Below are 19,145 nucleotides of genomic sequence, written 5' to 3' on the forward strand. Positions count from 1 at the left end.
CCTACCTGAGGATGCTCAGGATTGCTGCTCCAAGGAGGCGCACGGGCAGAGGCAGGAATCTAGGAAGGACAAAGGGGAAGCTTGGAAGTGAGGCTGGAGACCAGCACGGCCTTGAGGAGTCTGACTTTTCTGAGGACATCAGGGAGCTGGTCCAGAGCTTCTCTAGGCTTTATAAACTGCTGAGTCTGGGGTCCCGGGGTGGGGGGACCTCTCTCCCCATCCATAATACGACACAGAAGCCTCCCGCTTACTTTGAACACGGCAGCTCCAACCACCCCAAGTGGCTGAGAAAATAGAGCCCAGAGATTCACACCAATGATCTCTGGTCTCAGAACCAGCGGATGCTGAGCTTTGAGAACACATTTAGTCTCCAGTTCTGTTTTACAGTATTTAACTATTATCACAGAAAAGAAATGGCCAGAAGAAAGCCATGATTGTTGTGAGTAAGTTAGCACTTAGCAACTTAAAATACACCAAGGCAGGATAATTTCACTGGTTAATAATAATGCATTATATGAATTGCCTGGCTAGAAAACTCACAGGGAAGATTGGAATCAAGACTGGAATCAAGATTGCCAGGAGAAACACCAGCTACATCAGATATGCAGATAATATCACTTTAATGGCAGAAAGTGAAGAGGAACTAAGGAACTTCTTGATGAAAGTGAAAGAGGAGAGTGAAAAAGTTGGCTTAGAAATCAACATTCAAAAAATGAAGATTATGGCATTTGGTCCCATCACTTCATGGCAAATAGATGGGGAAAAAGTGGAAACAGTGACAGATTTTATGATTTGGGGCTCCAAAAAGCACTGCAGATGGTGACCACAGCCATGAAATTAAAAGACACTTGCTCCTTGGAAGAAAAGCTATGACAAACCTAGACAGCAAGGTCTGTATAGTCCAAGATATGTTTTTTCCCACTGGTCATGTACAGACGTGAGAGTTGGACCATAAAGAAGGCTGAGCGCTGAAGAATTAATGCTTTCCAACTATGGTGCTGGAGAAGACTCTTGAAAGTCCCCTGAACTGCAAGGAGATCAAACCAGTCAGTCTTAAAGGAAATCAACTCTGAATATTCATTGGAAGGACTGATGCTGAAGCTGAAGTTCCCATACTTTGGCCATCTGATGTGAAGAGCCAATTCACTGGAAAAGACCCTGATGCTGAGAAAGATTGAGGGTAGGAAGAGAAGGGGGTGACAGAGTATGAGATGGTTGGATGGCATCACTGATTCAATGGACATGAGTCTGAGCAAACTCCAGGAGATGGTGAAGGACAGAGAAGCCTGGAATGCTGCAGTTCACGGGGTCGCAATGAGTCGGACATGGCCGAACAACTGAACAGCAGCTATAATAATGCACATGTTGTATCTATTTGAACTTCTAATGGAACAAAAGGAGAAAAAATAAAGGTAATGAAGCCTGTTGCTGTTGGAATTTGAGTTGTTCAAAATAAATAGAATTCTATATGGTACTCCAGAAATAATGCTCTAATGGTAATTCCACCCCTCTCCCAACCCATATTGAGACAGAAGAAAAAAACAAGCTAGTTATTTCATATGTAGACTTTGAATATTAAAAGCACTAACAATTATGATGTTCTAAAGATATTATTAGGACATGGATGAAATCCTAATGAAGAGTCGAGTGTGTTATTTCATTTAGGTAAAAGTGAACAAATAAGTTTAGGCAATGCAGCTAGTTTAAAAACAAAGGGGAAATGATATTTTATGAATTCATTCAATGTGTGAAAATTCAATGAAACTTGTAGTTATGGTATGTTTTTTTTTTTTTCTGTACGCATATTGTTCTTTAAGGAAGTTATCTCTGAATTTTTTTTTAAGGCATTTTAGGGCAGTCAGGCTGCCTTAATAGAACACCATCGACATGGAGGCTTAAACCACGGACATTTATTTTCTCACAGATCCCGCGGCTGGAGTCTGAGATCAGGCTGGCAGTAGGGCTGGGCTGTAGCAAAAGCCCTCTTCCTGGCTTGTGATGGCCAGTTTCTCCTTCTGTCCTCACGTGGCAGCGGTAAGAAGAGAGGGAGGAACGGAGGAGGGGGAGAGAGAGAGGCAGAGAGAATGCACCAAGTCTAAACCTAGTCACCTCCCAAAAGCCCCAACTCCAAACATTACCATATCATCACAGTAAGCGAAGTAAGTCAGAAAGAGAAAGACAGACAGTCTATGATACCACTTACACGTGGAACCTAAACTATGACACAAACAAACCCGCCTGTGAAACAGAATCAGGGACCTAAAGAACGGACTGGTGGCTGCCAAGTGGGAGGTGGGTAGGAGACGGGAGGAGTGGGAGGTAGGGATTAGCAGATGTGAACTTGTATTTATAGGATGAGTAAACAAGGTCCTACCATAGAGCACAGGGAACCATATCCAACATCCTGTGATAAATCATAATGGAAAAGACTATGAAAAAGAATATATCTGTGTGTATAACTGGGTCATTTGCTGCACAGCAGTAATTAACACTGTAAATCAGCCATATTTCAATAAAAGAGAGACAGAGAAAAGATTGTCTTCATTTAGAGAATAGAGCACACACAGTAATTTTTGTTGTTGTTCAGTCACTCAGTTGTGTCTTTGTGACCCCATAGACATCAGACTTCCCTGTTCTTCACTGTCTCCCAGAGTTTGCTCAAACTCATGTCCATTGAGTTGGTGATACCATCCAACCATCTCATCCTCTGTTGCCCCCTTCTCCTCCTACCCTCAATCTTTCCCAGCATCAGGGTCTTTTCCAATGAGTCGGCTCCTCCTCCAATGGCATCAGGTGGCCAAAGGATGGTAGCTTCAGCCTCAGTCCTTTCAATGAATATTCTGGGCTGATTTTCTTTAAGATTGACTGGTTTGATCTCCTTGCTATACAAGGGTTGCTCAAGAGTTTTCTCCAGCAGCACAGCTCAAAAGCATCAATTCTTTGGCACTCAGCCTTCTTTTTGGCTCAACTCTCACATTCATACGTGACTACTGGAAAAACCTTAGCTTTGACTATACAGACCTCTGTTGGCAAAGTGACGTTTCTGCTTTTTAATACGCTGTCTAGGTTTGTCATAGCTTTTCTTCCAAGGAGCAAGTGTCTTTTAATTTCTTGGCTGCAGACATACATAATAAACCATTGCTGTCCAGAGGCAACATTCAAAAGCCTAGGTCACTTGTCAATATAGCAGAGTGACTTTTTTCAGAAGCAGATAAATCTCTGGCAGAACAGCCTCTTGACTTACAGACCTGCCCCTCCACAGCACAAGCAGATAACCCTCAACCAGAAACTTCCTTTCAGTGTGAGCTGACTTTCTCACCATGGATTTCATCACTCAGCGGCTCATTCTCAAGCATGACAGCCAACAACCAAAGAAATCTACAAGCAGACTGGGGAAAACTGAATCCAAACACAGGCAATCGCATCCACACAGGCAAGCCCACTCAGCCCATGTTACTTATGATTATCACCATCTGTCTTCCGCTGAAATGTCCTTTGAACTGTGAGCTATTTCAGGCCCTAGGCGTCACTGCAAGAAGTGTGGTAGGACAATCTGATTTCACAGTGGATGCTCTTATAACAAATGCATGATGTCTACCCAAGATGACCAATACTTCTTTAACTCCATCATCTTTTCCTCTACAGTAATCATATAGCTTCCTCCAGCCTATTGTTACTCACTGCTTGTCTTTAAGGAAGTGGGTAGATTCTACTGATGACCTGTGGCTAGGAAAGGAGCTCTGTTTTTCTAGCAAACATACAGAAAACCTCATGACCTCTGCGAGGCTTCCCTGGTGGCTCAGTGGTAAAGAACCTGTCTGCCAATGTAGGAGACACGGGTTCAATCCCTGGGTCAGGAAGATCTCCTGGAGAAGAGAACAGCAATCCACTCCAGTATTCTTGCCTGGGAAATCCCATGGACAGAAAGCCTGGCAGGCTACTTCAGTCCATGGGGTCGCAAAGAGTTGGACGTGACTTAGTGACTAAATGGGCTTCCCTGATAGCTCATTGGTAAAAAAAGATCTGCCTGCAATGTGGGAGACCCCAGTTCAATTCCTGACCCCAGGGGGTCAGGAAGATCCCCTGGAGAAGGGAAAGGCTATCCACTTCAGCATTCTGACCTGGAGAATTTCATGGAATTTATAGTCCATGGGGTTGCAAAGAGTCAGACAGGACTGAGCAATTTTCACTTTCTTTCTTCTTTTCTTTAGTAACTAAACAGCAGTAGAAATAGCATGACTTCTGCCCATTGAGTTCAAGATCATTTGGCCTGGCCTGAAGCAGACCCTGTCCCCAGAGTCTAGACAAAATGTTGAAGCCATGACACTTGGCCAAGAAATTCACTGACGGGGGAGAGTTAAGATCCCCTTTTTTTTATTCAAACACTGACCTACACAGTTGCCAAGAGACTTCATTCAAACTCTCAGATTTTCATTTACAAAAATCATCGTGAAGAGTAAACAGTAAACATTTGTGGAGAATTAGCAACTAGGAGGAAAGACTGAGCAAACATCTCTGCAGTCTTCTCAAGAAGGCAAATTTCCACATGACATGCTAGATACAAGTTTCCCAACTGCCACATGTATATAAATATTGTGCTGGTTATGAACATTCCTACTCAGACCCTAGTTCAGACCTTGTCAAGACCCTTCCATAGCAATATCTGTTAACCATCCTGTATTTCCAGGCCTTATAGAGTGCAGAAGCAAAGAAAATGAATGCCACTGCACAATATTCACTAATTTAAACTTGACCTTTCCTTACATTTTTAAACTTGGGATCACCTACCATAGTGGTGACAGGTATGCTGACAGGTATCACACATACTTTTTGGGAGTCCATTATTACCAAAGGACTTCCCTGGTGGCTCAGACAGTAAAGTGTGTGCCTACAATGCAGGATATCTGGGTTCGATACCTGGGTTGGGAAGATCCTCTGGAGAAGGAAATGGCAACCCACTCCAGTACTCTTGCCTGGAAAATCCAATGGACAGAGGAGCCTGGTAGGCTACTACAGTCCATGGGGTCGCAAAGAGTTGGACATGACTGAGCAACTTCACTAATTATTACCAAGGGGCCCAGGTATAAATACAGCTAGTCCTGTGATGGATGGAGCCACCTGTCTACATCTGCCTCCCCAAATACAGCAATCATGCAACCATTCCCCTGTTTACAGACTTAAAGGACTCAGTCTTTATCGGGTGGAAAGGGAGGTGGGAGGGGGGATCGGGATGGGGAATACGTGTAAATCTATGGCTGATTCATATCAATGTATGACAAAACCCACTGAAATGTAAAAAAAAGAAAAAAAAAAAAAGCAATCATGCAACCATTCCCCTGTTTACAGACTTAAAGGACTCAGTCTTTTAATAGAAGAATTCAATAGCCAGTTCCCGTTGGGAATTTTGGGGTTAGGAAAAAAAATTAGCAAGGGAATGATGGGATATTCTGTCCACCTGCTACACTCCCAGGAACCCCAAACAACAGCACAACTGGAAGGGAATGGTGGGAGATGCACAAATATTTGCTGAATAAATCATCTGGGGGAAGTCTATGATCATAAAACAAAGGACACTTTTTTCCCTGCATCATTCCCTATCACTCTCCTCATTCCTTCCCCTCAAGGTGGACTCCCATTCACAGCTCACCCTGTTCTCATAATGTTTAAACATCTCTAAGTAGAAAGTGGGGCTTCCCAGGTGGTTTGAGGGGAAAAGAACTCACCTACCAATGCAGGAGACACAAGAGACGTGGGTTCAGTTCCCGGGTCAGGAAGATCCCCTGGAGACGGGAATGGCTACCCACTTCACTATTCATGCATGGAGAAATCTATGGACAGAGGAGCCTGGAGGGTTACAGTCCATGGGGTCTCAAAGAGTCAGACACAACTGAGCACACACACACAGTAGAAAATGTTCCTCTTCTGGGATCCAGGTTTCTGGCTGGGGATGGGGAAGGATATTGTGAATTTCTTCCTCATCAGTTCCAATGACAATACATATTGATAAAAGGAACACAAATGGTATTGTTTCTTTCTCTTAAGATAACAGCCACTACCTACATGAATTTCTGCTTTAAGTATGGTTGCAAAACAAAACTTCATTCCTCCCCTCAAAAAATGATTAAGGGACCTTATCTAAGTAACCTGACATCTTCTAGTAAGCCTCTTATTTTCTTGTTTCCAAATCAAGCTTCTGGAATAAATAGTCTCCACTCACCACTGTGGACAGTCTTATCCACCAATGAATTAATCTTCAGCACACTGTAATCTGCTTCTGCTCCTGTTGCTTATCTAAAAGCATTCTAGCAAAAGTCACCATTAACCTGCTTTGGGTCCGCAAACAGTTAACAGAGGAATACTGTCAGGCTATTCCTCTGACCCACTCTGCCAAGAATGCTGCCATTACCAACATGTTCCTTGAATGGAATTAAGGTCACAGTTCAGTTCAGTTCAGTTGCTCAGTCTTGTCCGACTCTTTGCAACCCCATGAACCGCAGCACACCAGGCCTCCCTGTCCATCACCAACTCCCAGAGTTTACCCAAACTTATGTCCATTGAGTCTGTGATGCCATCCAACCATCTCATCCTCTGTCGGCCCCTTCTCCTCCTGTCCTCAATCTTTCCCAGCATCAGAGTCTTTTCCAATGAGTCAACTATTCACATGAGGTGGCCAAAGTATTGGAGTTTCAGCTTCAACATCAATCCTTCCAATGAATACCCAGGACTAATCTCCTTTAGGATGGACTGGTTGGATCTCCTTGCAGTCCAAGGGACTCTCAAGAGTCTTCTCCAACACCATGGTTCAAAAGCATCAATTCTTTGGCACTCAGCTTTCTCTATAGCCCAACTCTCACATCCATACATGACTACTGGAAAAACAATAGCCTTGACGAGACGGACCTTTGTTGACAAAGTAACGTCTCTGTTTTTTAATATGCTGTCTAGGTTGGTCATAACTTTCCTTCCAAGGAGTAAGTGTCTCTTAATTTCATGGCTGCTATCACCATCTGCAGTGATTTTGGAGCCCTCCCCCCAAAAAAATAAAGTCTCTCATTGTTTCCATTGTTTCCCCATCTATTTCCCATGAAGTGATGGGACCAGATGCCATGATCTTAGTTTTCTGAATGTTGAGCTTTAAGCCAACTTTTTCACTCTCCTCTTTCACTTTCATCAAGAGGCTCTTTAGTTCTTATTTACTTTCTGCCATAAGGATGGTGTCATCTGCATATCTGTGGTTATTGATATTTCTCCCGGCAATCTTGATTCCAGCTTGTGTTTCATCCAGCCCAGCATTTCTCATGGTATACTCTGCATAAGTTGAATAAACACAGTGACAATATACAGCCTTGATGTACTCCTTTCCCGATTTGGAACCAGTCTGTTGTTCCATGTCCAGTTCTAACAGTTGCTTCCTGACCTGCATACAAGTTTCTCAAGAGGCAGGTCAGGTGGTCTGGTATTCCCATCTCTTTCAGAATTTTCCACAGTTTATTGTGATCCACACAATCGAAGGTTTTGGCATAGTCAATGAAGCAGATATAGATGCTTTTCTAGAACTCTCTTGCTTTTTTGATGATCCAGCAGATGTTGGCAATTTGATCTCTGGTCCCTCTGCCTTTTCTAAATCCAGCTTGAACATCTGGAAGTACACAGTTCACGTATTGCTGCCTGGCGTGGAGAATTTTGAGCATTACTTTACTAGCATGTGAGATGAGTGCAATTGTGCAGTAGTCTGAGCATTCTTTGGCATTGCCTTTCTTTGGGACTGGAATGATAACTGACCTTATCCAGTCCTGTGGCCACTGCTGAGTTTTCCAAATTTGCTGGCATATTGAGTGCAGCACTTTCACAGCATCATATTTTAAGATTTGAAATAGCTCAACTGGAATTCCATCACCTCCACTAGCTTTGTTTGTAGTGATGCTTCCTAAGGCCCACTTGACCTCACATTCCAGGATGTCTGGGTCTAGGTGAGTGATCACACCATCGTGATTATCTGGGTCGTGAAGATCTTTTTTGTACAGTTCTTCTGTCTATTCTTGCCACCTCCTCTTAATATCTTCTGCTTCTATCAGGTCCATACCATTTCTGTCCTTTATGAGCCACAGATGAGGGAAGAATTGAGAAATACTGAAAAAGGTAGAGAGCTGCCAGAACAGAAGAAAATCAACATGGAAGGTAAGAGGTGCCCGGATCAAAGAAAGGGGCAGGGAGGGTTGCAGACACAGTGGAGGATTTAGAGACCCAGAACCACAGCTACTGAGCCGTCATGCTACAACTACTGAGGTTCAGGCACCTAGAGCCTGAGCTCTGCAACAAAAGAAACCATGCAACTAAAGAAAGCCTGCATTCAGCAACAAAGACCCAACGCAGACAAAAATAAATAAATAAAAGGTTTCAGTAAAGATTCTAAATGCCTTTTGGCTATCAAACTGCTGATATTTTCATATATATCAGATGAGACTGTAAAAGATATAGATAGTGTCAAGACTGAGTCACCAGAATTTCCCTGGTGGTCAAGTGGCTAAGACTCTGCTCCCAATGCAAGGGGCCTGGCTTCAATCCCTGGTCAGGGAATTAGATCTCACATGCTGCATCTGAGAGTTGCTCATCTGTTTCTTCTCTCAGCACTCTGAGTTTTCATTCTGACTCTCCTTTGTTAGCTCCTGTCCTCATCTTGCCCTTAAAATTGAGGTGTGCTCTTGACCCTCTCTTCTTACTTAACACAATCTCACTTATCCACTTCACTGGTTATACACAAAATCATCCCTCAATCCATATTGTCCTTTCACACTTTTCGATACATGCTCACTCAGTCACTAAGCTGTGTCAGACTCTTTTGCAACCCCATGGACTATAGCCCATCAGGCTCCTCTGTCCATGGGATATCCCAGGCAAGAATATTGGAGTGGGTTACCACTTTCTTCCCCAGGGGGGCCTTCCCAACCCAGGGATCAAACCCGAGTCTCTCGCATTTTCCACATTGGCAGGCAGATTCTTTACCACTGTGACATCTGGGAAGCCTGTTCCATACTCCAAATCAAAAAGCCTATGAACATCCATAAACGTATCAAATCCCACTCCTTTTTTCAGGCTTAAGGGTCTTTGAATCTGCCCACAAGAAGCAAACTCGAAACCATTTTCACTGCTTTATCTCACCAACACTAGAATTAATCGCCTCCACTCCAGCCTCTATGTTGCGTGACTCTGAACTTTTCAAAACCACAAGTCCAACAGCATCATTCCAGCACCTAAAACTTTCCAGTGTCAATGGAATATCACTCACCCTTTTAAAAAGAATGCAATATTGCCATTTGCAGCAACACGGATGGACCCAGAGACTGTCATAATGAGTGAGGCAAGTCAGACAGAGAAGAACAAATGTCATATGATATCACTTACATGCAGAATCTAAAAAAAAAAATAATAATACACATGAACTTATTTACAAAACAGAAACAGACTCACAGACTTAGAAAACAAACTTATGGCTACCAAACTAAACATTCACTGCGTGTATAAACAAATATTACTATTAATGGTTTGAATTGTCTTTCCCCTAATCCATATGAAATTCTAACCCTCAGGACCCCAGAAAGTGGCTTGATGTGGAAATAGGGTCCCTGCAGATGTAACTACTTAAGATGAGCTCATACTGGAGCAGGGTGGTCCCTGATCCAATATGACTGGGGTCCTTAGTGAACAGAAAGTTGGACAAAGATGAGCACACACACACAGAGAACGTTGAATGACAGTGAAGACAGAGATCAGGGCGACGCTTCCATAAGCCAAGGAACATCAAAAGCTGTCATCAAAGCACCTGGAGCCCATTATACAGGGTGAAGCAAGTCAGAAAGCAAGAAACAAGTACTGCGTATTCACACATATATATGAAATCTAGAAAAATGGTACTGATGGTATTTGCAGGGCAGGAATAGAGACACAGACATAGAGAAAGGGCTTGTTCACAGGTGGAGAAAAGGGAAAGTGAGATGAATTGAGACAGTAGTACTGACATGTATACACTACCAGTGACACACATAACTACCACAGACAGACATACACTGCCACTGACACACATACACACCCACAGACACACACACACCCACAGACAGACATACACTGCCACTGACACACATACACACCCACAGACACACACACACCCACAGACAGACATACACTGCCACTGACACACATACACACCCACAGACACACACACACCCACAGACAGACATACACTGCCATTGACACACATACACACCCACAGACACACACACACCCACAGGCAGACATACACTGCCATTGACACACATACACACCCACAGACACACACACACATCCACAGACACACATACACTACCACTGACACACACACACTACCACTGACACACACATATCCACAGACACACACACCCCCACTGACACACACACACTACCACTGACACACACATACTACCACAGATACACATACACTAACATTGACATACTTACACTACCATGTGTAAAATTTGATACCTGACTCCTCTGCCTTTTCTACAAGAACCAGAGATCAAATTGCCAGCATCCGTTGGATCATAGAAAAAGCAAGGGAATTCCAAAACAACATCTACTTCTGCTTCATTGACTATGCTAAAGCCTTTGATTATGTGGACCACAACCAACTGTGGAAAATTCTTCAAGAGATGGGAGTACCAGACCACCTTACCTGCCTCCAGAGAAATTTGAATGCGGGCCAAGAAGCAACAGTTAGAACCGGACATAGAACAACGGACTAGTTCAAAATTGGGAAAGGAGTGCAGCAAGGATGTATATTGTCACCTTGCTTGTTTAACTTCTATGCAGAGTGAAAATGAAAGTGTTAGTCACACTGTCATTTCTGACTCTTTGCAACCCATGAACTGTAGCCTGCCAGGCTCCTCTGTCCATGGGATTCTCCAACCAAGAATACTATACCACAGTGGGTTGCCATTCCCTTCTCCAGGGGATCTTCCCAACTCAAGGATTGAACTCGGATCTCCTGCATTGTAGGTGGATTCTTTACCATCTGAAACTCATATGAAATGCCAGGCTGGATGAATCACAAGCTGAAACCAAGATTTCTAAGAGAAATATCAACAACCTCAGATATGTAGATGATACCACCCTGATGGCAGAAATTGAAGAAGAACTAGAGAGCCTCTTTCTTGATGAGGGTGAAAGAGGAGAGTGAAAAACCTGGCTTAAAATTCAACGTTCAAAAAACAAAGATCATGGCATCCAGTCCCATCACTTCATGGTAAACAGATGGAGAAAAAGTGGAAACAGAGACAGATTTTATTTTCTTGGGCTCCAAATCACTGCAGACAGAGACTGCAGACACAAAATTAAAAGACACTTACTTCTTGGAAGAAAACCTATGACAAATTTAAACAGCATGTTAAAAAGCAGAGACATCACTTTGCCAACAAAGGTCCATATAAGTCAAAGCTATGGTTTTTCCAATAGTCACATATGGATATGAGAGTTGGACCCTATATAAAGAAGACTGAGCACCAAAGAATGGATGCTTTCAAATTGTGGTGCTGGAGAAGACTCTTGAGAGTACCTTGGATGGCAAGGAGATCAAGCCAGTATACCCTAAAGGAAATCAACCCTGAATATTCATTGGAAGGACTGATGCTGAAGTTGAAGCTCCAATACTTTGGCCACCTGATACAAAGAGCTGACTCATTGGAAAAGACACTGATGCTGGGAAAGACTGAGGACAGAAAGAGAAAGAGGTGACAGAGGATGAGATGGTTGGATGTCATCACTGACTCAATGGACATGAGTTTGAGCAAACTCTAGGAAATAATGAAAGACAGGGAAGCCTGGCGTGCTGCAGTTCATGGGGTCGCAAAGAGACACACCACTTAGCAACTGAACGCTATGTGAAACAGACGGCTAATGGGAAGCTGCTAAATAAGACAGGGAGCCCAGCTCTGTGCTCTGTGATGACCTAGAAGGGTGTGATGGGGAATGGTGGGAGGGAAGCTCAAGAGGAAGAGGACCTATGTATACTCATAGCTGATTTACTTTGTTCTACAGCAGAAACCACCACAACATTGTAAATCAATTATCCTCCAATCAAAAAAAATTTTAAAGGAAAAATGAAAGGAGAGGCCTGGAGCAGATTTCCACCTCACAGGTCTCAAAACCAGTCCTATAGACAACTTGACCTCAGACTTCCAGCCTCCAAAGCTGTGAGACAAGCAATTTCTATTCTTTAAGATCCTCACTTCTGGTCCCTTGATATGTCAGCCCTAGAACACTTCAGCATTTACTAAGTGAATAAATGAATAAAATTACTCAAAGCAGTAATTGTCTGAATATCAGCAATGCACCTGTGCAAGCTTTGCTAAGCTGCAAACACAAGAGTAGGGTATTGGGCAGAATTCCGCCCACAAGCCATACTGCGTTTAGATCTGTCAGGGTAGACTTCCTCCTCTCTCTATGAATATTTTGAAAGGAAAACAGTTTTTTCCATAATTTTTACCCACTAGGTTTTTTATTTCTGTTTAAAGAAAGCTCGAAAGGCAGGAACTGTAATTGAAGAGCAGACAGATGGTTACAACATTCAAGAGTCGAAAACAGATGGGAGTACTTCCATTCAGCTGTGTCCCCTCCTTTCTTAGTTTTTCCTGCCACATCTTACCTCTCCAGAACTGCCCCCCTTTCCTGAGAAATGGAGTATTTCCTGCTGTATCAATAAACAAGATTGTCACAGCCATCAGCAACTCTGGCCCTCCAAATGTGAATTTCTGAGCCGCGAGGGCACCCAGGAAGAACCATACCTATGATCTGGCAGCCCACCCACTCCCTAAGGCAGTATTGAGGAGCTATGGGGGGAGGGACACTCACACACACACACACACACACACACAGGATATAGTCCCTTAAACAGCAAGGAGATTAAACCAGTCCATCCTAGAGGAAATCAACCCTGAATATTCATTGGAAGGACTGATGCTTAAGCTGAAAGTCCAATACTTTGGCCACCTGATACGAAGAGCCGACTCATTGGAAAAGAGACTGACGCTGGGAAAGGTTGAGGGCAGGAGGAGAAGGGGGTGATGGTTGGATGGCATCACTGACTCAATGGACATGTGTCTGAGCACACTCCGGGAGATAGAAAAGGAAGCCTGGCATGCTGCAATCCATGGGGTTGCAGTCAGACCGACTGAGTTACAGAACAACAACTGACCGCAGACAGCTAAGATGCATATGAAAGGAAATGATTTCAGTGAGCCCAGACTCTTGCATCTTCCCATACAGAGAAAAGTGCTAAATTCCTTGAGATATCTGCTTTTCCTTAACTAACGATAATCTTTCGATGTTCAGACTACCTGCCCTTTGCTGCAAAACTTCTATATAACCTGGCTCCCCTCTTCACTTCCTTGGAACAGTTCTCTCAGAATCACTTGAAATGTTGTGTCCCAGGCTTGAAGTCCTAAAAACTCCCACCAAATAAAATGTAACTCTCACTTTCTAAGTTGTGACTATTTTTTTTAAGTTGACATTCCTCTGCCACCTCTAGGTCATCATAGCTTGTCAGTAAATCTACATAAACCACCTTTCCTGAAATGAAAAAGAAAATACTAACATGCAAACATCATCTCCTGGATCAAATGCCAGTCATTTCCTTGTGTCTTTCACGGTTTCTCCCTTGGAAACCCAGCACAGACACCGTGAATCAGTGGAAGAAAGAGAAATATGTGAGAGAGACATTTCACTGACCTAACTTACCGATTCCCAAGTAGTCCTGAATGACTCACTGCCTTGGGACATCGGGGAATGTGGCTAAGATTGCCCCGAAGGAATGAATAGAACCGAGTCCCACATGCTCAGGAAATTTCCCCTCAGACACTTGGGTTTCTAATGGATTCTGCTTCCAGCTCACTCACATTCACTTTGATCCAAATCTGGCTGAAAGTACACAGCTTCATTAAATATAACATTGGCAGGAAGACCATAGATTTTAATGTGAAATGATTCAAAGTGAAAATATGACACTTTGGAAAAGCTCATTAAAATTGTTAAACGCTGATGGGTTTGTTAGCTAGTCCTACTGTTCAACTTAACAACAGCTCTTCATTTTTTCACTCTGTGCTGGTTGTTACAGAACAGGCTGGAACCATTTTCCTATAAAAACCCAAGCTAGAAATGTGCCCTAAGAATTCTATTGAGAATATATATTTTATTTTAATAATAAAGGAAACAAAGCACAACAGTTGGAGATACAAGAACTCAAAATTTATACTAAAGTAAGTGAATTATAGAAGAAGGCAATGGCACCCCACTCCAGTACCCTTGCCTGGAAAATCCCATGGACGGAGGAGTCTGGTAGGCTGCAGTCCATGGGGTCGCTAAGAGTTGAACGCAACTGAGTGACTGACTCACTTTCACTTTTCACTTGCAGGCATTGGAGAAGGCAATGGCAACCCACTCCAGTGTTCTTGCCTGGAGAATCCCAGGGATGGGGGAGCCTGGTGGGCTGCCGTCTATGCGGTCGCACAGAGTCGGACACGACTGAAGCGACTTAGCAGCAGCAGCAGCAAGTGAATTATAAGCACTGTTTTCAAATCCTGCTCATTTTCATTTCAAACCAGCATTTCCATAATTATAACCACGCATATTTCTAAATAGCAATATAACTGTATACAGACTTAAGAGGAAAACAATGGACCATCATTGCAGCAATAAACTAAAACCAAGAAGTAACATTTAGTTTAACAACAAGAGAATTGCTACCCACTTCAGTATTCTTGCCTGGAAAATTGCATGGACAGGAGCCTGGCAGACTACAGTCCATGAGGTCACAAAGAGACAGATATGACTGAGCGACTAACATTTTTTAACAAGATCATCAAATCCCAGTCACTTAGAAATAAAGAAAATTAACTATGAGGTGAAAAGGAGATATTAAAGATGTAATGACAGGTTACTTATAAAACAAAAAAAAACACTAGATAAGATCCTTTAGAACGTGTTCTAAGTTGCTTTCAGAGGCAAATGTTATTAGCCTTAAGTATTTCCATTATTAAAGAAAAGAAGGAAAGAAAAGGACTCAGCTCATAAAAGAATTTAGACAACAAATGAAAATCACAGAAAAGAGTGAGAATAAAACTAAAAGCAGGATTGAATTCATTCAAACATTAAAATGAGATATTATTGATAAATCACACACATCACCTCTTTGAAAGGAACTAAGCTCTAGCGTATCTAAGAAATATAGGAAGGGGGGCAGAGAAGAATAAAATGAGAAATGGAAAATGGGAAATGATACATATAAAAGACAATCAAGATGTTAAGAGTTCTGTGTTTGGAACCCAAGGAACTGGGTCAAATCTTAAGTCAGTTACTTGCTAGTTACGAGACTCTAGGCATATCTACTTTCTTAAGCCTATTTTCTCTATAAATGAGAAATGGAAAATTTCTAAAAAGAGAAAATAATACTACATCCCTCCTAAAGTTTTTGCAAAAGTCAATAAAGTACCTCACAGTATAGGAACTAGTAAGCACCAGGCTCTATTCTAGACCATTCCTAAGACTTCCGTGACATTAATTTGCTTGATTTGTAAAGCCCCACCATCCCTTCTGACATTCGCTCAGAATATAATCACTTAACATGGTCCTGTTTGGTGCATGGTGCAGGGTGACGCTTGTGAGTTCATCTTCAAAATAATGCAATTCAGGGACTGTCCTGGCAGTCCAGTAGTTAAGACTTTATCTTCCAATGCAGAGGGTGCAGATTTGATCTCCGGTCAGGTAGCTAAGATTCCACATGTCTCATGGCCACAAAAATAAAAATAAATAAATAAATAAATAAATAAAATAATAATAATAATAAAGCAATATTGTAACAAATTCAACAAAGGCTTTATAAAGAAAGGCCTACATCAAAAAAATCTCAAAAATAAAAAAAATGGATTGGGAATAAAGACCTGCCCTCTGTAGTTGAAATAAAATTAAAAAAAAAAAAATGGAAATAGACTCACAGACAGAGAAAGCAAAAAAAAAAAATAAAATAAAATAAATGCAATTTATGGAAATAAGTGAAAGATCAAATTTGTTCAGGCTTTAAGTGGAACTGACATGGCTGTGTATGAGATGGTGAGGGGGCAGCTGACATGGAGTGTTTTGACAAGGATCAAAATGTCCTCCCCAAAATACATCTATACAGCAGTTTCATGCTACAAGAAGTCTCCTTTTAAAAGGTAGAGAGGTGACCTGGTGAGAATCTGCCTGCATAAAGGTGGACATTGAAATGACAAGAGCTAGACAATGTCTAGGAAAAGAACAATGAGAAGCAAAGAACAGAAGTTAGTAAACAAGAGTCAGGAGGGGAACAAACGGAGGTGAAAAGGGATTAACTGGACACACAAGGGGAAAATCAATTACATTCACCCCTCCATGTCTACGGGAGGCTGGGTCTAGCACCCCTGAGGACACCAAAATTCAAGGAAGCTCAAGTCTCTTATAAAATGGCAAAGTATTTACACATAATCTATGTACATCCTCCTGTATACTTTAAATCATCTAGAAATGATACATCTCTAATACAATCCAAGTGCTACATCAACACTGGCAGGTACAAGGCAACTTCAAGATTTGCTTTTAGATACTTTTCATATTTTCTCTTCCTGAATATTTTCTATCCACAGTTGGTTAAAGTCAAGGATACAGAGCCCCTGATAAAGGATACTGGGACCAACTGAAATGTCCCAGTAGTGGCTAAAACTTACCACTTCCTGTGTGTGAACTACTGTGTCAAAGCAGGTTTCATGTGATATTCATTCTGTGCTCATCACACATCTCCAAGGTGGGTGTTAATGATCTCCTTCACTGAGGGGAATTCCACAGAATGAAGTCACCAGCCTGGGTCCGAGAGCGAGTTCATGATCAAAGCTGGCACCTGCACCCAGGCAAAGGCCCATAGTTCTAAACCCCACTGCTCACTCCCTTCACAGAGAAGTGTCCCAGGGACCAAAGGAGGCTCAAGAAGGAAGAAATCATCATTAGTGTCAATCCTACAAAAAAAAAAAAATGTGGAGTCAGAAGCTCCTGGACTTCCCATATGCAAATTCAGTGGAGGAATTGTGGCTAAAATCAGAAAGCATATGACAATCCTTAGGAAGAAAAAGAAAGCAACATGAGACAGCTGGCTTAAGTAAAACTCTCCATCCAAGGAACCAACGGTTAAAAAGACAAGAGTCCAAACAAGGGATGTGGGAAGGGAAGAGAAGGAATGGATCTGTTGGGTCAACTCTGAGAACAGGACAAACTAGGACAGCAATAAATAATAAGTGATGGGGAACTATGATGGAGAGAGAAAAGCAGAAAATAAATAAAGTGCCAGTCAGTATCTTTCCCCAAAGTAAAGTTCATGACAGTAAAAATATCTTCAGTTCAGTTCACTCAGTCGTGTCCGACTCTTTGCGACCCCATGAATCGCAGCACGCCAGGCCTCCCTGTCCATCACAAAATCCCAGAGTTTACTCAAACTCATGCCCATCGAGTCGGTGATGACATCCAGCCATCTCACCCTCTGTTGTCCTCTTCTCCTCCTGCCCCCAATCCCTCCCAGCATCAGGGTCTTTTCCAATGAGTCAACTCTTCACATGAGGTGGCCAAAGTATTGAAGTTTCAGCTTCAGCATCAGTCCTTCCAATGAACACTGAGGACTTATCTCCTTCAGGATGGACTGGTTGGAGCTCCTTGAAGTCCAAGGGACTCTCAAGAGTCTTCTCCAACACCACAGTTCAAAAGCATCAATTTTTCGGCACTCAGCTTTCTTCACAGTCCAAATCTCACATCCATACATGACCACTGGAAAAACCATAGCCTTGACCAGACGGACCTTTGTTGCCAAAGTAATGTCTCTGCTTTTCAATATGCTATCTAGGTTGGTCATAACTTTCCTTCCAAGGAGTAAGCGTCTTTTAATTTCATGGCTGCAGTCACCATCCGCAGTGATTTTGGAGTCCAAAAAAATAAAGTCTGACACTGTTTCCACTGTCTCCCCATCTATTTCCCATGAGGTGATGGGACCAGATGCCATGATCTTAGTTTTCTGAATGTTGAGCTTTAAGCCAACTTTTTCACTCTCCTCTTTCACTTTCATCAAGAGGCTTTTTAGTTCCTCTTCACTCCTCCTCTTTCATTTAAAAAGTATACCTTAGTTATGTCGAGAATTTGTCAATACTGAATAACCCAGTTTCATATTTTTTCAAATCAGGTACATTGAAAGTTTAAATCATTTTATTTTTGTCAAGGTTTTTTTTTTCTTTTTTTCCATTTATTTGTATTAGTTGGAGGCTAATTGCTTTACAATATTGTAGCAGTTTTTGCCATACATTGACAAGAATCAGCCATGGATTTACATGTGTTCCCCATCCTGATCCCCCCTCCCGCATCCTTCTTGAATGTTGAGTTTTAAGCCAGCTTTTTCACTCTCCTCTTTCACCTTTATCAATATGGGACACAAAAATGGCACAGAAATGGACCAAATATGTGATTAAATTTAATTAATTTATATCCTTGTAAAGAACTAATTTTTCATGTCTGCAAAGTTATAACCAAACTCTAGAAACAGTTGAAAAATAAAGGAGAGCAGTTGTTTGATAATTAAAGTGTGCTAAGGTCCTCGTCATGATAGAGAAATTGACAAAAAATGCTGAAAAACTTTAAATTATATATGGTTAAAATGCTTCACTGAAAAGACCCTGATGCTGGGAAACATTGAGGGCAGGAGGAGAAGGGGGTGACAAAAAATGAGATAGTTGGATGGCATCACCTACTCGATGGATGTGAGTGTGAGCAAATTCCAGGAGATAGTGAAGGACAGGAAAACCTGGGGTGCTACAGTCCATGGAGTCACAAAGAGTCAGACACGACTGAGCGACTAAACAACAAAAACAGACCCAACTGTTTCCTCCCACAAACAGCTCTAACCCCAATTTGACTGGGGCTTTTAGAAGGTCATTAAGAATAAATGAGGTCATAGGGTGGGATTCTAATGCAACAGGATAATCTTTTGAGAAGAGGAAGGGCAAGATCTCACTCTCTTGTGAGGACACAGCCACAAGTCTGCCATCTGAAAGCTAGGAAGAGGGTTCTTATGAGAA

At 42.2% G+C, this 19,145-nt stretch overlaps 1 protein-coding gene across 3 annotated transcripts in view; it reads right to left on the reverse strand.

Moving 5' to 3' along the window:
• B3GALT5 (beta-1,3-galactosyltransferase 5) overlaps positions 1–19,145 on the reverse strand; it is a 52,599-nt gene that overhangs the window by 22,918 nt on the left and 10,536 nt on the right. For 2 of the 3 annotated variants that reach the window (XR_006335382.1, XM_043875222.1), the window contains exon 2: positions 6–59. The exons of the other annotated variant lie outside the window; for it this stretch is intronic. The gene's annotated coding sequence lies outside the window, so the exon portion shown is untranslated. The remainder of the gene's footprint in view (positions 1–5; positions 60–19,145) is intronic. 3 annotated transcript variants of the gene reach the window in all.

The sequence above is a fragment of the Cervus elaphus genome, chromosome 19 (genome assembly GCF_910594005.1).
Source record: "Cervus elaphus chromosome 19, mCerEla1.1, whole genome shotgun sequence".
Classification (NCBI taxonomy): Eukaryota; Metazoa; Chordata; class Mammalia; order Artiodactyla; family Cervidae; genus Cervus; species Cervus elaphus.